Source organism: Heterocephalus glaber, unplaced genomic scaffold (genome assembly GCF_053883595.1).
Source record: "Heterocephalus glaber isolate CG9 unplaced genomic scaffold, H.glaber_assembly_v1.0 deba00000331, whole genome shotgun sequence".
NCBI lineage: Eukaryota > Metazoa > Chordata > Mammalia > Rodentia > Bathyergidae > Heterocephalus > Heterocephalus glaber.
In genome coordinates, this window is record NW_028258142.1 from 64,760,381 (window position 1) to 64,780,483 (window position 20,103).

General features: G+C 44.9%; 1 protein-coding gene and 1 long non-coding RNA gene across 15 annotated transcripts in view; one reads left to right on the top strand and one right to left on the bottom strand.

Annotated features, from left to right (window-relative positions):
- The window catches only part of Ptprm (protein tyrosine phosphatase receptor type M), a 675,227-nt gene that overhangs the window by 473,682 nt on the left and 181,442 nt on the right, over positions 1 to 20,103 (top strand). The gene's annotated exons all lie outside the window — the stretch shown is intronic.
- On the bottom strand, positions 2,367 to 3,934 carry LOC110350855 (uncharacterized). The gene is made up of 3 exons (XR_002397773.2): positions 3,595 to 3,934; positions 3,135 to 3,235; positions 2,367 to 2,581 (listed from the first exon to the last, which is right to left on the bottom strand). It is a non-coding gene; the product is annotated as an uncharacterized LOC110350855 (long non-coding RNA).

Consider the following 20,103-nt stretch of genomic DNA (forward strand, 5'->3'; position numbering starts at 1 on the left):
GGAAATTCATGTGTGTTCAGACAGAAACGCGCCATCCCGAGACCCTCTGCCTCAGACCACTCTGGGATGCTCTGGGAGAGACCATCTTAGTCGTATCTACAGGCACAGTGGGAGTCTGGGGTCAGGACCTGGAGTCCCCCATGATGGTGGTCCTTACTGTGTTCAAGAAGCACTGCCTGGAGGGTTGGGTGGGCAGCAGCATTCCTGCAGATAAGAGAGACCCGCCTCTGAGAAAGGGTCAGAACCACGGGTGCTGACTTGCACACAGAAACCCTTCTGCCCACCTTCGGGAGAGCCAGCTGAAGCGGAAGGAAGAATTTCAAGGGAATGCAGTTCTGTGGCCCTGGTTCTATGGGTGCCATGAGACCATCCCCCAGTGAACACCATTTGGTATGGCCTTGGAGTGAGGCAGATGAACTGGCTCACTTGGCGCTGTTATTAATTGTACCAGTGTGTGTGTGTGTGTGTGTGTGCATGCATTCACTCATGTACACCTGCGAGGCCACCTTGTCTTAATTTGTGGTACATTTACAACTTCCTCCTGCTTAACAAAGGACCATGTTCGGGTCAGGGATTAGGAGTGGGAGAGAGAAGCATTAGCACATGTAATGAATATGTGAGGTGCCTACATCATCGAGCCACTAAGCTGTGTGCTACAGGGACAACAAATGTCAGAATACCCAAAGGTCCTGTGGTGTAGTAGGAAACATGCCACATCCATACCGAGAGTGTTAGGGTGCAAAGGATGAGCAGTGTGGTATGCAGGGTAAAGACCGCCAGCTCAGAGAGGGAACTTGGTTTTGGATGAAAGAATCAGGAAAGTGTCACGGAAGAGATGGCAATTAGGTTGAAATGTTCACATATGAAAAATGCACGAGTGATGATGATATATGGGCTGTTGGAGTATTGTGGGAATAATTATTTTCATTACTATGGCATGACACCTGAGATGAACAGACCCCTCCTCCAGTTTTCTCACTTCCTGTTAGTGCATGTGCCTAGAAACAGGCAAAGTCAGAAAAGCACTGCTTTTAGACAAAAGATACTAGTCTACTTACAAAACAGACAAGATTAGGTATGATTTTATAAGTAACCCTAAAAGACCAGAAGAAGGATAGATGGGTTTGGGGTTTCACAGCCTAAGAATTATAGTCAATTTGATAAAAGAAATTCGCAGCCCAGTAGTATTAGCACAGTGTATCAGCAAGGGGAGGGGTAGCCCTCTAGGCAGAGGGAGGCAGGGCGGATGGAGAACATGCAATTTGCTATCTCTTATTAAAATAAAAAATGACTTGCTACCTGAGTGAAAATGAACGTACTTTCTTATTAAAAATGTCTTCGCCTTATGATTGCCTGCTACTGTTTGAGTCATAGCTTCTACTGCTGCTTTCATTCAAAAGAAGCCATTAAATTCACATCCTTCCTGAATGTGCCCAGTATGTGAAAGCTTTAATTAAATCTACAAGTACAGCCTTAAAAGAACAAGAATTAAATTAATTGCAACATGGACCATGCATTTGTTTCTCTGACAGTCTCCGTGCTTTGGAGAAAAGGCAGTGCGTGCACCCTTATCTGAATTAGCAAACTCAATATCACTTTCCATTAGCAAGGCCGCTAGGAACCATGCGTCTTTGAGGTGACACTGTTTACATGCTAATGCCCTCACAGATAGAGTCTGTTCTGACTGGTTTACCCCAGGACCCAGAGCAGTCAATCCAGCAAGTGGAATCCACCATCTCCTGTTTTCTGCCTCACTGGCTTTTGTGAATTCTCTAGATGGAGCTTCATAATTAGACTGCAGAGTAATTAAGGAAAATTCAGCACATGCAAATAGAGCAAAAAGATTTGCTGCTAATTATGGTCGTTATACCACAGTCAAGAAAAATTAATTTGTAATATTGCTCATTTTTTCACTGACCTGTACTATCCAAAGTAAGGAAGCAGTGTTTGTGCATTCAAAATGACCTCTGTAACTGGAGCTAATAAATACTCTTCTGCAGCTGGACAGATTGAGATAAAAGCTGTGCATTGGAAGTTTTAGCAAAAAGGAAACAAGGAGGCTTCAATTCCTACAGAAGCTTTAGTGTGTAATTATTTTGTATTTTTTTGTTTGTTTCCAGGATGTGCACTTTTTAAATATGCCAGTGCTATTGTGTAATCACACTGGCAGTCTCTAAATACCCACTTCCCAACATTAAGCATTCACACTGGAACTTTAATTAGGCACTATATAATTTTCTTGTTTTAAGGTCTTCGCCTCTGAGCACTTTAGGCCAAATGCTCAGTGACAATGAACTGTAACTGGTACTAATACTCTGCTTACAGAAAGAAGTAGCCTTCAAGGTGGCCTGGCTCAGCCTGCTGAGTCCAATGGGCATCCCAAAGGTAGTTTTATTGGATGCACAGAGTTTAGAATTAGAATTGCTGGGGTCTCTATTTTGCAGCATTGCCTGCTTTGGCGTAAAGACAGTCTCACAGGCAGAGTGTAGTTTTCTCTCTGAAAACGGAAAGGAGATGAATGGATGCACCATCTGTCCCTTGCTGCTCCACATTTTCTTGCCTGCTTCCCATTCCGGAGACTCTGAAGATGAAGGACAGGCATGCTGTGTTCAGTATGTGACCATGCAGGGGGGAATGCCATTTTAAGTGTTAAAGGCTTTGCATGTTAATTAAGAGAAGCAATACTCACAGAGTATTAAAAATTAAAGATTTAGTCCATCCAGGGTCAAATTGAGAAGTTTAAAAATTTATGAGCTTATATTGTTAAGAGTTTCCTGAGGGAAATTCATCTATATTTTGAGCCGCTAATGAATTGCGTATTGTATGACAGTATAATAAAGACAGAGAAAGAGCGTACAGTTAGACATAATCTAGAAGTTCACTTTGGGAACAAACAAGGGAGCCTGTGTCTCTATCTATTGCAATCCCTAAAAATAGGTCAAATAAGCATCTATCTTCCGTGAGTGCCTCAAGGCTGGGAGTTGGATCTACTACTTCTGAAGTCCCTTTCTAATTCCCATAATTATTCATGCAGTATCAACACAGCAATGTGATTTTATTCCTGTGAGAAAGTAGATTTCCCTAGGATTCAGTTCTCCCATTATAGAGAACATTGTCCTCAGTCCTTCACTTACCCCCCAAGAGCCATCCTTGTTAATAAGAGGAAGAAAAGTGCCCATCATCAGCAACAGGATGGTATTTGTGATGCCTTCTGAATGTCCAAATGACTGCCGACCTAGGAAGAGGGACATCAAGGTTGCACGAAGATTGCTGCAGAATACCCACTGGTTACTCATGAAGGGTTTTGCTCTGATTAGCAAAGCACCAACACAGGGAGAAAAGACCAAGGTCAGTCCCCTTCCAGAAGGAAGTCAGCTTCACTCATAAATGCAAGCTTCTGTTCTCTGCCAGCCCTCTCCACTCACACAGACTTGATGATCATGTCCACTTTATCTTCATAGCCCTGCTCACAGTTTTAGCTCTATTATTTGTGGGTCAAATTAAATAGAAATGCATTTTAAATAGAAAATGTTTCTTTTCCATTTTTTTTTTACCCTCTGTCTTGCTCAGCTTTCTGTCATTGTGATGAAATACCTGAGATAATCAGCTTCATAAGGGAAGAGATTTATTTTGGCTTCCAGATTCAGAGGTTCTTGTGCATGGTCACTTGGCCTTGTTGCCTTGGGCCTGTGATGGCATAGTCCATCATGGCAGGAGTCCAGGGCAGAGGAGGCCTGGCCACATCATGGTGGCCAGTAAACAAGAGACAGGAAGAGCAGAGGTCTAGGCCACACCCCCAGTGACCTCACTTCCTCCCACCATGCTCTGCCTCCTGAAGATTCTTTCACATCCCAATAGCACCATGGGCTGTGGACCAACCCTTAACACATGGACCTTCAGGACCATTCCAGATTCAAACTATGGCACCCTTCCTTTTTTGTTTTTTTTTTATTTTGTTTTGTTCGGTACCAGGGATTGAACTCAGGTCCTTGTGCTTGCACAGCAGGCGGCAAAACCACTGAGCTAAATCCCCGGCCAAAGATGTAACCCACCGTTCCTTTTTTTACCTGCCCTTGTTTTTATATATACTTATTTTCCAATTCTTTACTTCTTTTTATATTTTTTCTATCATTCTCACTTTTTTCTGACTGAGGGAATGTGTTTTCTTGTTATTCATGCAAATGCTGATGCCTTTGAAACAGGCTAAATGATTTAAATTTTCTCCTTTTTAAAAAATATGAGAAGCAGTTCTTAAACTCTCAGTGTGTGCTTTCTCAGCCCATCATCCAACTGATCACATGAGGAGCTTCTTTAGCTCTACAAAGTCTTCTATGCCTCTTTGTTTATTCACTCGACTCATTTTTGAAAACCTGCTGACAAAATAATAACTTTAAACCAATTAAATTTAGAAGCATTTAAAACAATGATTCACAAATCCTGCTGCCCAGGGGTTCAGCAAGCTTTGCTCTACAATGTAGTATGGACAAAAACCAAAGGTGGTGCAGAAACAGCTCAATGGGAAGAGTTGGGTGGTGTGATCTGTTGACTGCTGCAATCGCCGAGATTCAGGTTTTTGTTACAAAGTACATTCCAAAATTAGGCTTACAGCTATTTTGCATACTAAGTATCTTAGTCTCTTTTGTGCTGCTGTACCAAAGTACCAAGACTAAATAATTTGCAAAGAACAGATTTATTTCTTACAGTTCTGGAGACTGGGAATTCCACTTCTGGTGAGGGCCCTGATGTTGTTTTATCCCATGAGACAGGAGGTGGGAGTCCTCATTCTTTTATCAGGAACCTCCTCCTATAGTACCTGACCCCCTCCTGGGCTCATGACATCAGTCTCTTCTTCATTATCTTTGAAAGGTCCGAGCTCTCAGCACTGTGGCCTTGGAGCTTAAGTTTCTGTCATGTGAGCTTTGGGGATGCACTCAGGGCATAGCGGTTGGGTTGGAATTGTTACACAAGGACTCACTCGAAGTCCAAGGTGGTTTAACACTACATGTCAGATGCCCTTCAGACATTGCATATAGAGCAATGAACAGAATAAACAAGTCTTTGCCTTTCTGGAGATCTTAAAGTTGTATCCAAAATTATATTCAGTGAGCAGTCACCAAGGAGGAAAAAGTGAGTCAGAGTGATTTAGTCTTCCCCAGATGCACCCCAGTCGTCTTTATTTTGATTAGCGTTGGTTAAATGAACGCAGTCTGCCAAGAGCAGGCTATGGGACTCCTAGCATTTCCTAGAGGCAAAGGTGACTCTGGGCTACTGTGGGGCTGGGAGGGCAAACCAGGGATTGGAGGAGACAGGTAGAGCAGCTGCAATGTACAGAGGGTCTCCTGGCCTCAACCCATGGCAGTGAAAGGCCCTGAGGCTGAGCTGGATCCCAGGAGGAGGCTCATGACTGCCAGAGAGGGGCCACCACGAGCAGCCACATCTCCACCTCTGCCACTGGGCTTCTCTGTTGCCGTGCATCTTGGAAATGTTTGTGAAAAGCACTTGCTCACAATTTCCCAGGATGCTCCTGGAATCAGACACAGCAAGGGTCTGAGAGGGAAAGATGTTCCTGGATCCGGTCATGCCTGGGTTCACTGCCTTTGCTGTTGGGCATCTTAAAATATTCAGCTTTTAATACTTCCTAAACAGGAAACACTGCAACCCAGAGGGAGCCTATTCCTTTACAGGTCTTGGTTCAATTTTCAGATGAGACTGAGTAGTGTTTGTTTGGGGGCTCTTATTTCAGTGGGTCGCTGGCTCACCTTAGGAGCTGCTTTTGATACATTCAGTTCCCGCTCGTAACTCTTTTTCCCAGTACCATCATTACATCATGAAAGAAAGCCATCTTAGAAACACATCTCATCATTCTCTGTGGAGCAGAACTGAACAGGGATGTAAATATAGTTGCTGAATATATTACAGAATCATATGTGTCTCATTTATTTTAAAATAGTCAAGACATTCCTTAGCTAGACTTTACTGCATTTTAAATATGTCTGAGTTCGAGCATGTTAGTAGACATCCCTCACTGTGACACAGTTCCTGAGATAATCACCTAAAATAGAGGAAAGCTTTGCTCTGGCTCACAGCTTCAGAGGTTTCAGTCCATGGTCAGCTGTCCTATTGCTGTGGGCCCTCGGTGAAGTGGCACATCATAGTGGGAGTCCCCATCTGAGCGAGTTGCTCACTTCATGGAGGCCAGAAAGCAAAGAGACAGTTGGGCTGGGGTCCCAGTATCCCCTTCAAGGGGCCCCCAGCCCCCTGGGGTCCACTAGGTCCCATCTCCTAAAGGTTGTACCACCTCCCAACAGCACCCTAGGCTGGCCCCCAAGCCTTCAACGTGGGCCTTTAGAGGATATTTAGCCAAACCCTAGCATAGCCTGAGCTGTTTCAAATGTGGAGTGGCCAGCTTCCCCATCACTAGGACGAAACCCCTGATATTCACAACTTAAAAGAGGAGAGGTTTATTTGGTTAACACTTCAGGAGTGTTCAGTCCAAAGTTAGCTGGCTCCAAGGCAGAAATGGCATGGCGGAAGGATATGGCAGAGGAAGGCATTTTCAACAAGCAGAAAGAAGAGAGGATCTGGGGACAAGAATAAACCCTTTCAGGCCGTACCCCCAGTAATGACCTCCACCCAGGCCTCACCACTAACAGCATATTCAGCAGTGAACTCATCGCTGGACTAATCCGTTGATGAGCATAGCACCCCATCTTCCAATCACTTTCCAAATACATGAGACTTTTGAGGGACACTTTAGATCTAAACCATAAGAAATGTACTGTTATGGTTTGTTTCTGGATGTCACCCCAAGGCCTCATGCAGTCATGGATGGGGCTTTTTTGAAAGTGGCTGAATCTGGAGTGTATGACGCTGGGATTAAGGGTGTGCAATTACTAAATTAGTCCACTGATTGGTTTGACCTAGCTCTGGGTAGGATTAAGAGTGTCCCACCCTGGGTGTGAGTGCGACCTGCCCTGGATACAATATAAAGGGAAAGAAAGAATCTGTAGACTGTATCTTGTTTTGCTCACTGCCTTCTGCCTGCCATGGACTGTTTCTCCTCTGCGATGCCCCTCTACTGTACCACCCCACCTTGGAGCCAGCCAACTATGAACTAAAACCTCTGCGAACTGTGAGCTAAAGAAACCTTTCCTGCTTCAACTTTAGGCATCAGGAATTTTCTCTGAACAATGAGAAAAGTAACTAAAACATGTACCCATCGTAGCACCCTTTTCTCTTGAACTTCCTTGTTGCTGAACTTTCTTCCAAGTCAAAATCAGCTCCAAGAATTTTTAGATGTACAGATACTTGACTATCACTCTAAACTGCCCTGAACAGAGAATGACTAGAACTCTCCTCCCCTTCCTCCTCTTCTTTTTCTTCCTCTTTCTCCCTCCCCTTCCCCTTCCCCTTCCTCTTCTTCCCCTTCTTCCTCCTCCTCCCCTGCCCAGTCTTCCTCCCCTCCAGGGCCTCAGACATGCTAAGGACACATGCTACCACTGAGCTACACCCTGAATCCTGGGAGTTTCTATTTTTAAAAACAGAAGTTATGATTTGAGAACTATCATTGTATCAAAAACTACATGCAATACCTGTGAAATCATTGTGATTAAATGATAGCCTTGTTAGCTTTCTTGTCTTTGGAAAGCTAATACATGTATTTTCAATCATAGCAGAAAAATAAGCAAAAAGTAAAATGATCTAATATCTTAGCCCACCCATGAGTGCTGCAACTGATGACCATCATTTCAGGCAGCGTCATGCAGGTACACACTTGTCTGTCTGCCTGCCTGCCTGCCTGCCTGCCTGTTTCTCTGTCTCTCTGTCTGCCTGTCTGCTTGCACTGATCAGTAAAGGGGGAGGACACCTTGTGTGCTGTGCTGTAGCTTATTTTCTTCATGAGGTGTGTCCTGGACATCGTGTCACACCAAAGGATCACCTTTGACACCAGACTCAGCTTTATCAGGAAATTTGAATTTGTCATCACACAGCCCTTAACACTGAGATAAATGTACATGTCTTTCAAAAAGCTCATTTTATCAGATTTTAAATTATAGCTGCTAAATGGTTTTAAATATTGAAAGTGTTCTCAAATCAGTAGCTTTTCTTCTTGATAAAAATGTTTAAAGTTCTACAAGTCCTTTAAATGTGGCTAAACAGCAACATGGCTCAAATCCTCATTGTCACTGTTTTCCTAAAGATTTGATGTTGTGATAGTCTTATCAGACCCACCATTGTTGCTCCTCATCCATCTGAGAGATAAAGAGGAGGGAAGGGAGAGAGATAGTTGTGGGACAGAAAGGAAGAGTGGCTAAGCGCCCTGGGTTCATCTGAAGATCACTGCTTCCTTTTGCTTGCATAAAGCTTTCCTTGGTTGCCTTTTCCTCCTTCCTTTGCCCCCCGCTGTCCTCCTCCTCCTGAGGAGCCTCAGCAGTGTCTCCTCCCTCTATTCAGCAGGAGCATGGGTGGCCCAAGCGCTGGGCTAAGCAGAGGAGGAATAAGATAGATGAACTCACCACTCACGGAACTCTCAGGGTTGCAGTTAGAAAACAAAGGGAGAACAAAGTGTGTCCAGTCTTGCTTGCATCCTCGTCCTCAGGGTGATCTGTTCTAGGTCCCAGTGGAGCTGCTGGCCACCTGCCAACTGTCCCCAGCTTGGCAGAGCTAAAGAAGACAGCACCTGCCAGCGTCTAGCCCACAAGCAGGAGATCCCTTTGGGTTACAGTTCAGTCTCTGCCTGACTTAGGTCTCTGAAGAATGGTCAAACCCCAGCCCTCTCTCCCTGTCTGTATGCCTGTCTTCCAAGATGCTATAGATCAGGATGACCAGAGAGCCACTTGGAAGCAGAATTTGACTGTATCTGCTTCCTCACCCCCCAGCATGTCCATGCTGTATATGCTACCCACTTGTTAATCTGCTGGTCATCAGCAGATTGGAAAGACATGACCAAGTCCGTGCCCTGTTTATCACATGACATAATTGGAGCTGCATTTTCCAAGTGCTCTCCCTTGACAGGGTGGAAAGCAGATTGGAATGGGGCCCATGGGGCTTTGGAGAGACCTAAAGGAAGACAGATTGTACAAAGGGCAGCAGAGGCAGTGGGAAGAGTACATGTAATTAAGAGTGAACTCCAGGGGCCATGGATCTAGGCCAGTGGCAAACCTATGGCATGTGTGTCATTTGTTTTTCTTTTAAGATAAAATATGTTAATGTATGAGTTGTTTTCTCTAAAACCTCAGTATTCAGGTTTACTTGCAGTGTTGGCGCTTTGTGATAAATGAGTGGGTTTGGAGTTGCAGTTTAGGCCCTCGTCTCTAAAATGTTCGCCATTGCTGATCTAGGCAGTGAAAGAAGGCAGCGGCACAAGGGGGTGACAGCAACAGGTGGAGACAGCAGGTGGCGACCCTTTGCCCGCTTGTAGCATTCACAGACTGAAGTCGACTGGCACAAGGCACACATTCTTCCAAAGCAGCTTTGCCCAGGCTGAGCAGCCGTACTGGGTACACTGAGCAAGACTTCACACTCTGCTCCATTTACCTTTTGGAGATTTGTTTGCACACAGCAATTTCAATGCGTCTCTATAACATCTTACTCTGTTCTATTTCTTTCTAACTATTCTTAAAAGCATACATTCTTTTTGTCCCATAACCTAAAAATATATGTCGTTCCATAAGCAAAAGAAACTGTGTCAGAAATTATAGGTTCCTAACTCTGAAAAAAAGAAATGCATATGTTAAATATTTCTGAGATATCTACGGAGCCATAGAAAGGAAATGTTTAGCAGAGTGTCTCATTCTGAAAAGGCAAAACAAAATTCAAACAAAATCCAGAGGCAGGTAGTCAGCAGCAGGCTGACCATGGCTGTGCATGAGATTTGAATACTGTGTAGGTGGAGAAGGAGGGCCATCCCACATGTTCTACAGAGGCAGCATATCTGCAATATTCCTCCTCCTCAGCAGCAGCACCAACATTTTCTGTGCGTTCTGTCACCCTGAGCCAACCCCTGATTTTGAAGCCAGCTCTTTAGGAAAGAGTTAAGTAATGAATCCATTTCACAGGCTTCCTGTATAGAGCAGGTGGCATGGCCATGGTGTTAAAAACGATACCCATCTTGGGTGCTAGCCCCATGCCCTTGTGCCTTATGTGTATATCTACATCCAGCCAAATGACACCCCGTTTACTTAAAGTTGGTGAGCACCAGATGAGTTCACAGTATGAGACATGCAGTTCATTGTGAAATCTCTCTTCATTTCACCATAACTAGCTTAATGGGCAAAATGTAGTTTCCTTACAATGAGGGGGTAAGTTTTTTGTGTTTAATGCAGAGATTCAGACTCTGCCCCAGATCTACCTAAAATCCCCAGGGATGATATGTGAGAATGAGTAATCTAAAAATCTGTAATATGAATAAGAGTTGTACCACTTGTGATTAAAAGCCTTAGCATTAAGAAGACAGCGGTGGTGGCCACCTTTGGCCCATTCTTGCCTTCCTGAAGCTCCTGGGCATGCGATATATTTCTGTGTTATTCAGAGACCTGGGCTGGGAAGCTGCATGGAGAAAACCTCCCCTCCCTGGGCGTAACCTCTGGTTACTGCCATCTCTGGCTGGTGGGGGACTGCAGACTGAACCCCTCCTCCGCTCCTCTGCCTGTCTGTGGCCGGGAGCACATCAGCCCATCCGTCCTCACCAAAGCAAAGGCGTCCAACTTGATTTCTTACCAGATCCTCAGCTGAAAGTGAGTAATGACTTAGAGATTTTTGGGAATGATGTATTGGTGTATGGGGCCATCCTGCAGGATTCCACGTGAGGTCTTCATTCCACCCTGCCCATGGAGTGGGTGGAGGAGAAAGTCACTGACCACATGAGGAGCACTCGGGTCACTGCTGCATGCACATGCCACCTCTGCTGGCCCGGACCAGCCAGGGGGACCTAGCACCTGGGGTCTCTGACCCAGGACACACGAGGGGACCCATGACTCAGACCTTGCAAGAGTCACGTTTCAAGATGCAACATGGTATTGTGGACAAATTTATTTTGTTGACATATACACTTGTTGTATTTTAAATTTTTAGGAAATTGTCGATCTTTCTTTGCAGTCACTTTTATTTTCTTCAAAAGTAAAATGAACAATGATGATATATTTTAAATGCATATTTAACACCATCCCTTTGAAAATTAAGACTGGATTTACTTTTAGTTTTCAATTTGTAGAGTACTTTTCAGAAAAAATTTTGAATGATAAAAACTTTATATATTCATGGTGTACAACATGATATTCAAACCACAAGCACATTGTGGCACAGCTGAATCAAGCTGATTACACATCCATTATCTTGTGTACCTTTTTTGTGGTCAGAATCTACTCAGCGGTCTTCATATGCACAATACATCATTAACGCCCGTCACAGTGTCACAGGAGAGAGCTCCTGGATCTATCCATCCTGGCGGAAGTTGTGCACCTCTTGGCCAACATCTCCAGCCCCAGCCCCTGGTAGCCTCTGTCCCTCCCTCACCCTGCTCCGGACCCCACGTGTAACTCAGACTGTGCGGTATCTGTCTTCCTGTGCCTGGCCCACTTCACTCAGCTTCGGGTCCCCCAGGTTCACGCATGTGTCACAGGTGACAGAATTTTCCTTCAGTTTGTCCCATTTTTCTGATCGACGGCACAATTGCAAACCATCTAGTGGTCCTCTTAGTCTTCTTTGCCTTTCAAGGAGACAGGGATAACAAAGCATGTTTAAGAGTCAGGAACTAAGTAAGTTGATGTGACTATTTTATTTTATCCCAATCTATTTGAAGATGATAAATTCATGTTCTGTCCATAAATAGAAATTCCATGTAAAATATGGTGAATTTAAAAGATAAATTAGACTTCGGAAACCTGGATGTTAAAAGTAGTATGTAAGATGACTGGTTTATTAAGGGAAGTCAGTTGTAATTCAGAGAATATTTGTAAAAAAAAAAAAATGCAGAAAACTACTTTGTCAAGGCAGATTTTTGGCCATATAACTGGCTGAATTTCCTCAAGAAAGGAAAAAGGGTGTAAAATGTCACATGGGATAGGTCGGACCTTAACAGTTAGAGATACGCATCGAAAAGATTAATTAATTACTGTCTTGTCAGCTGGAAGGCACAATTAGGAAACTGGGGAGCCTCTTGCAAGGTCTCTCTTTGCCTGGGGATCTTCCAGGGTCCTAGAGGATCTAGAGGATGGGGTGGGAGCAGGCAGGGAAGGCCGGCACGCTGGTGAGAGGGGCCGCGTGCAGAAGGAGCCAGCTTTGCCCAGCCAGCCCAGGACACCACCTGTTCACCCCACCCCGGCCTCTGGGACGGTGCCCTTCAGGGTGCTGAGGGTCTCCTCACACCCTGACCCAGTGTAGCTGGAGGTGGGTGTCAGGCAGCAGTTGGAAGAATGGAGGGTACAGGTCAGAATGGCCCGGCCCATTGGAACTGTGCTGCTCACAGCACAGTGGGGCACAGCTACAGAAGAGAAGAGAAAGGCTTCTCGGGACAGCAGTGGCAGCTTGCAGACTGGGACATGGACAGAAGAGCATTGCTCTTTGCAGAAGAACACCAGCGCCTTAGTGTAGTTAGGACAGCGGGGCTTGAAAGCCATTGTTCTGAAAAAGCTACTGAAAATAACTGTATATAGAGAGAGCCCTTTTGTGTAAGAAAGGAGTTAAGTAAACTCATGGTCTTGTTTATCTATAAACATACACACATGCTGTTTTTACCCAAAAAAAAACCAAGAAAGGGTAAACTCAAAATCCCTGAAGTTGTTCCATGTGGGATGGTGGGTGGGGAATGGGGAGGAAGGAAAAAAGGTGAGAGCTGAGGAACAGGTGTCTCTTGCTATCTTGCTTAGAGTGCCAGAGCTGGGACTCGTGAACCATGTAAATGTCTTACATATCCAAAAGTAAATTCAATTACTAAGCAGGTTAACCTAGAGATTGGTTACAAATGGAAACAGAATAATGTAACTGTAGCAAATTGATATTACCAACCCAGAAAACGTTTGAGGTGTGGATATATCAAATACACTTATCTGACTGTTGCACCCTGTAGCCTATAATATATGCACAATTATTATGTGTCAATTCAAAATGGAAAATGTATTTTTAAAAAGTCATCACCCCGGGGATTTAGCCCAGTGGTTCCGCTGCCTGCCTCGCAAGCACAAGATCCCGAGTTCGATCCCCGGTACCAAAGAAAAAAAAAAGAAAAGTCACCCAGAGGAAAAAAATTATTTCAACTAGCTTCTGAACACAACTCTTTGACTATGTATTCTTAGTGGGATATATTCTCAGCAGAAGAACTACGATGATCTTAAACTTCAGTAAATTGACAGTTAACATTAATATTGGTATTTTTATTCTAAAACTGTGTGGCACACAGCAGGGTAAACCAAAGAGGCCAATTGTTGTTGTTGTTGCTTTGGTACCCGGGATCAAACTCAGGACCTTGCGCTTGCGAGGCAGGCACAGTGCCACTACGCTAAATCCCTGGCAAGCCAATTGTTAATGTAATTAGGAGTCAGAACTTTCACTAGAAGAGATAAAAACACTTTAAAAACAAGATAGGAAAAAATATCTGTGATGTTCAATTTGAACTGGAAATATCAGTACAAAGTCCTATTAGTAGGAACTCGTGTGTGTGTGTGTGTGTGTGTGTGTGTGTGTGTGTGTGTGTGTGTGTGTCTGAGCTCTTTTCATTGAAATGTGCAGGAAATCTTGAAACCCCGTTGCACTGAGTATGTGTTACACCAGATGAAGCTCCTAAATGCCATCCCACAATATAAGCACCCAGGGGTTTGTAGAAGAAGAACTAATTAAGTCCAGATCTGGATCAGAGAAAAAAACAGGGAAGCCTGTAGCATCTTGTGCCAGAGAGCAAGTTTGTACCAGAAGCTGGATGTCAAAGGGACCCAAGAGCCAGCCAGAAAGCGCTCCACAGGCCGGATTCTGGATAATTGGATCATCCAGAGAATAAGGACAGCAATAGATTGTAATGAACTGAATTTCAAACATTCATGCACTCATAAGTAAACTTTGAAAAATCTAAAATATTAAAAAGAAATATAAAAGAGGAACAAAAGACACTTTTCTTTACAGAATAATCCCAGCAAGTATGTAAATGTAGAAAAGGTTGGAATAGAGAATCCCCATTCCCCACAGCCTAAAGCAGGAACTAATGATGAGAATCATCATCTGCCTGAACGACCAGCTAACAGAGGTTTTGGGAGTTAGACAGTAAAGCAGCACATATAGATCACTTTCTTATGTTACTAGAAGGAAAACTGAGCCTTTACAGTGGAGAGATCTGGTAATGAATAGCTTAATCATCAAATGTAGCAAAGCTGGTGGTGGTACAACCTAGTGGCATGTGTGGCTCGGTACAGAATTACCTTTGTAGCATTTTCAACATAAATGTTTAATTTACAAACAGTCAGAAATATCTAGAATATATAATATACTATAGCTAGGCTGGACTCTTGGAAAAAATTCATTATTATTAAAGAGAAAAAATGCAGGTGGATTATTCTAGATTCCAGAAGGCTGAAGAAACATAACCAGATTCAGTATTTGAACTTGGAATGTTTGGGAGAATCAGTTGATCCCTGCACATAGACCTTATATGAAATGGTATTGTGGCATTGTTATTTTCCTTATGTGTGATAGCACAACAGGTTAAGTTTTCTTTATGTGGGATCTCTGATTTAGCACTACAACTTTCTGGGCTGTTCCCTCCTGCTGGAGCTCCCATCTTCACCCCACCGTCGGCCCTGGCTGCTCCCTCTCCTGGAAGCTGGCTGTAGCCTTGATGGTCCCACAGTAGATGTGACGCCCCCTGCTGGGTGTGTCGCTTGTTTTAGCCAACAGGGTTTTAAGACTGGTGGGAGAGCAGTCACAAGGTAGATGCTCACGACACAGAGGTGCTACGTGAGGTTCTGCGTGCAGAAAGCCATCCAAAGTGACATGCACTCAGGACCCCCTGCAGGGCTCCGGTCTGGAGACACACCCACCCCATACAGATAGGAGTTTCTGCTAGGCCCGAGACAGAGCATGCTCACTCATAAGTCCCCTGTACTTGTGATCATGGGAGCCCACTGATTTATGGCATAGGCTGTCTGGAAGTAATCTGAAGGGAAAACAGCTCCACCGGGCTTTATTCTCCAACATATCCTCTCCATTCAAAAGAAACATAGAAATCCACTTCTCAGTGACATTTGTGTGCTGCTTTTAATTTTTTTTTGCTTTTGAAATACTCCATTCCTTTATACACTCTTATTTGGGGATGCCATGTACTTAGAGTGATATAATGTTTGTCAGCCTGAGATTTGGGTCCTTTTCTCTGTTCTCTCAGAGCAGAGCTGCAGGAGCCCTTTTTCCTCTTGTGAGGATTGTGCACACAGCTCTTCCACCTCGGGAGTCACAGCAAGATCTATTGATAAGTGTCTCTTTCCACCCCAACAGGACTCTGTGTTTGAACACATTTTCTCATGGTGAGGATGTTACAGCACAGAAACCTCTCAAGAGCAGCGGTGCTGTTACCCCTACTTTGGCTAGGTTCCTGAGAACCAGCCAGGGTGGAATCAAGTCAGAGTTCTCAACTCAGAATTTCATTTCTCTCTCTGTTCTGAGAAAGCCAATTTCAGAGGCCTTTTCACATGAGCCCCATGAGCTGGCCCTGATCGCTGGCTCAAGTGTGCATTTACCTTGCAGTTCTATCACACAGGAAATGGGTATAAAGTTATTATAGCAATGTCTGTCTTCTGAAAAGCTTAGCAGCTGCTGGAAATGTGCAGACTCTGCCAGCACCTAGTAATCATCTGTTTGGAATGGATGAAGGCAAAGTGGAAAGAAAGAAACAGTCAGTCCTGACAGCATACAAGAAGACAAATAGAAAAGACACACTCGAATCCTTGCTCAGGTAAGTACTGTTGCTGCAGGCTTGGTGCCCTTCTCAAAAGTGGTTTGGACCAAAAGTACTTAAGGTTTTGAACTGTCTCACCTTTTGGAAGATGTGCATGTACATAACGAGCTGTCTTGGGGAAGAGACCCAAATCCAAACACAAAATTCATTAGTGTTTCATATACACGTGACCTGAAGGCACTTTTATCTGATATTTCTAGTGTACCTGCATTTTGATAGCAGCCCATTGTCCCTGGAGGTCAACTGTGGAATTTTCCATGTGTAGCATCATGTCAGCACTTAGAAAGTTTCAGACTTTGGCTTTTCAGATTGAGGACTCGCAACCTGCAGGTAATGATCTTACATTAGCATTTGGCCAGCTGACAGCCGTCTCTCTGAATGGTCTTCCAGCCTCACCTTGCTGAGCACCTGCCTCTGTGGACATGGCCATCCCCTAGCGTGCAAACATGCTTTCGGATGGATGTCGCTGGCGGTTGGGAATGTGTGCAATACCTTGCATCAGCGTTTTCTGGGAACTCTTTGAGATTGGACCCTGTCACATCAGCCCCTTCCAGCAGTTGTTGCCAGAGCTGTCAGATGCCTTCTCTTTCTGGATGAAGCCTTAGGCCCCTGTTCCTTAGTGCTATTCCAGGCAGCATTTACTTCCTGGAAGAAAAGTACGGGGTCCACACAAGGCAGTGTGGTGCAGGTTGACAGGATGTCAGCGCACGACTGCAAAGCCAGAGGCTCTGCTGTCTCCATGAAGCATCTGCCTCAATATTCAGCTGCCCAGGATGGTGCCCAGTAGAGGGACTGGCAGGAAAGGTCTTATTCAGATCACTGTTCATATGGGGCACCAGCTGCGTTTAAAAAGACCATGAGATGATATGAAAAAGCAATTCAGAGAAGCATTTGCCAACTGGAGGGGCAGCAAGCGGCACTGATGTTCCCGAATGCTGTGTGATGTTACCCTGTTTTCATACTGCTAGGATATGGGCCTCATTTGCCCTGGCATGAGTTCAGGTGAGAAGCCACTGTGCTGAACCAGGACTTCATTTCCCAGCAGCCTGAGGCACTCAGAAATTCACACATTGCATGAAGTATGTGGTGGATGAAAATAGCCCTTGTATAAATGTATCCCACCTTGAGCCAATATCCGACTCAAAGATACAAAAACAGGTGACCAGGAGAACCACTGATAACTCTGAGTTTTGGTTGTGGTCACTTGGGAGTGGATTATGTAGGTTGCCAAGTAAGCGCTCATTCCAAGCACTGTGAGGTATGAAGAGAGTTGGAGTCTGATTGTTCTGAGAGTTTATGCACATAGTAACTGTTCAGAAGAATTTGTTGAGTATATGATTGAACAGCAAACCATTAAATAACTTTGTACACACAGTATTTTATGAGCTTTAAACCAGTATTCTATGTAATACAGTAAATTATTTAAGGTTCCTAAAATGTTTTATTTTCAGTAATAGCACTACCATTTATTCAGTATATTTTAGGAAAGTAGTACATTACCCAGATGCTGTGTCCCTAAGCCGAACATCCATGAAACATCAGTAATCACACAGCTGCCACATACACGATTTAATGTCACTTGTAACTTTTAAATTGTGGGAGAGACCTATTTACAATGAAAGGATGGGAAGACAAAAAACACCTTTTTGCTGTGGGATTTTGTGAGTCTCTCCTTTGGAACTGGAGTTTCTGTTCATGGGACGAGTTTAGGGGAAATAGAATTATGAAATTGCTTAGGAAGAAGCTTTTCTGTTTATTGGGAGTCAGGATTGTGCATGCATAAACTTATATTCTGCATTATGTGCCAACAATATGTGAATGCTGAGTTCCTGAGATTAATCGGGCCGCCTGCCTTCCTGTGGCTCCACTAATAGAGTTCTCAGTAACATCAGCGTTTTCGCCCTTACAGCACACACACAAAGCCTTCCAGAGCAGTGTGTAAGCAGTCCTCACAGGCAGATGCTCACACACAGTGGAAGATGGAGCTTAGCACCTCCGTTCGGTTGGTGCGCAAGATAATGTTCTCTAACTGTGTGATAGGGAACTAGAGCCAAGGCACTTGGCTGCCAAGATCGCTCGCTGACTTCTCCCATCTCTGGAAGCTCGTTCTGAGGGTGCTGCGGGCCTGCGGAAACAGTTTCCCTGCTCTTTGCCTGTTTTGCACTAGCTTCTGGAGTCTGCAGAGCTGGATATCTGTTGCAAGATAGGTTCCCTTGACTAGATAGTGAACTGGAAAGATTTATGCCTTTGGGTCACTACAATAACATTTTGCCACTGGTGGTTACAAATGAATCATAATTTTAAACTAAACTTGTGTCTTTTTAAATTGCAGAAATGGCTCCATATGTATCTGATAGTCATTGCAGCAGATATGTACTGGCCACTTGTGCGTGGCATGTTGGTCAGCACAGGTTCTGCAGTAGAGAGAGGAACATCTCTAACAGAAAGGAGGGCAGACTCCATCTGTCATCCTGAGCTGCGAACTGAATCCTTTCCTCTTTGTCCTGTGGCTACAACCAGTTAGATTGCCCATTCCCTTCCTTATAAGCTCCGTTCATCTCAATCCGTGGGATGTGATATTGCCTGGTTAGACAGCCTGAAATACTAGGCCAGGTACCAGGAGGAGGTGAATAAATAAAGCATGAAGACACTGTGTTCACCTGGGTTGGTGGCTGGCTTGTCTGAGTCCAGTGTTGAGCATCCAGGTCTTGCCATGATGGTGAGCAAGGAGAGTCTGGCATGTGCTTCCTGGGTGCCTGGAGGCATGGACCATTCCCGCTCCTTTCGTCCAGAGATCAGATCCCACTGCCCTGGCCCCAGAGAGCTCATCTTCCCTCTCCCCCCGTGCATAAGCCTCTTCCTTTGTCTTCTACAGTGATGACTGCTCCGTGAGCGCTGACATGATTCTGGGTGTGAGCTCTTGGTGATCCCCCATGTCTTACGTCCCTTGACACTCACACAGCTCCGTGAAGGAGACATTAGCACAGGTTCAGCACCTCTCATGCAAAAATCCAGTCTGAGCTACTCCCCAAACCCCACTTTTGGAGCAGTGTGACACCATGCACAAAATCCTTCAAAATACTGTGTAAAATTGCCTTCGAGCTATGTGTATAAGGAGTATAGGACACATAAATGAATTTTGTTTCAGACTTGGGTCTTTTCCTCAAGATATCTCTTTGGGATATGCAAACATTTAAATGTCAACTAATCCCAAATCTAGAACACTCCTTGTCCCAAGCATTTCAGACAGAAGGTAATATCCTCTGTTACAGCAGGGGAGACCAAAGTGCGGAGTGTGAGAACCTTGCTAAGGTCACCGAAGCAGGCATGGAGCGGCGGGGACTTCACGTGGGTGCTGTGACACTGAAGCCTGGGCTTTCAGTGTCCCTGCCTCGGGCACTGCAAGTTGGACTGGGGAAAGAGAGGAATGTGGACTGAAGGACATGCAGAGAGCGGGGCTCTGGTGGAAAGCATAGGAGATCCTAACCCAGACAAAGCTCAGGCGTTGCGCTTCCTTGTGGGGCATGCTCCGGGTCTCCTCAAGAGAAGTGCACACTCTGGCTTTCTGTTCTCCCTACAGCTGAGCCACCCGGGAGGAGTCATTTATTATTTGCACAGTGATACACCCAGGACAGGATTCACTGAAGTGAAAGTACTCATCTCCAGCTGTCCTACAGGGAAACACTGCCCCATGAGTCCTGCGCTGTCCCCCTGGCGAGGCAGCCCAGCTGGTGCGTTCGAGTCCTGGCCCCGGGCAGAGGTGGTCATCTAACAAAGTTCTCATGCGCAGCTTAGACGGGATTGCCACTGTGTCACTGAATGATAATAATAATAATATATTGCATCCTAGTTTCCTGAGTCAAAACCTGGTTACAAGCAGACAGAAGCATCCCACTGGTTACTGAAGAATCTGTGGGCATAAATAACACGGGCCCTGTCCCAAGGACATCACAGCTGTCCCGTGTTCGGCGAGTGACCAGTCCCCAGCACTGCTCACGGGGCTCCATCAAGGCCATGGCAGTGGCCTTGCTCGGGGGACCTTGGAGCCCCATGCAGGGAGCTGAGCACCACCGCAGCAGGCAGTGGGCACCACTGTGCCGTGCACGGAGTGACACGTCAGCTGGACAAGGCCGAGGAGGCCGTTTTTAATTTTTTATTTTAACTTTAGT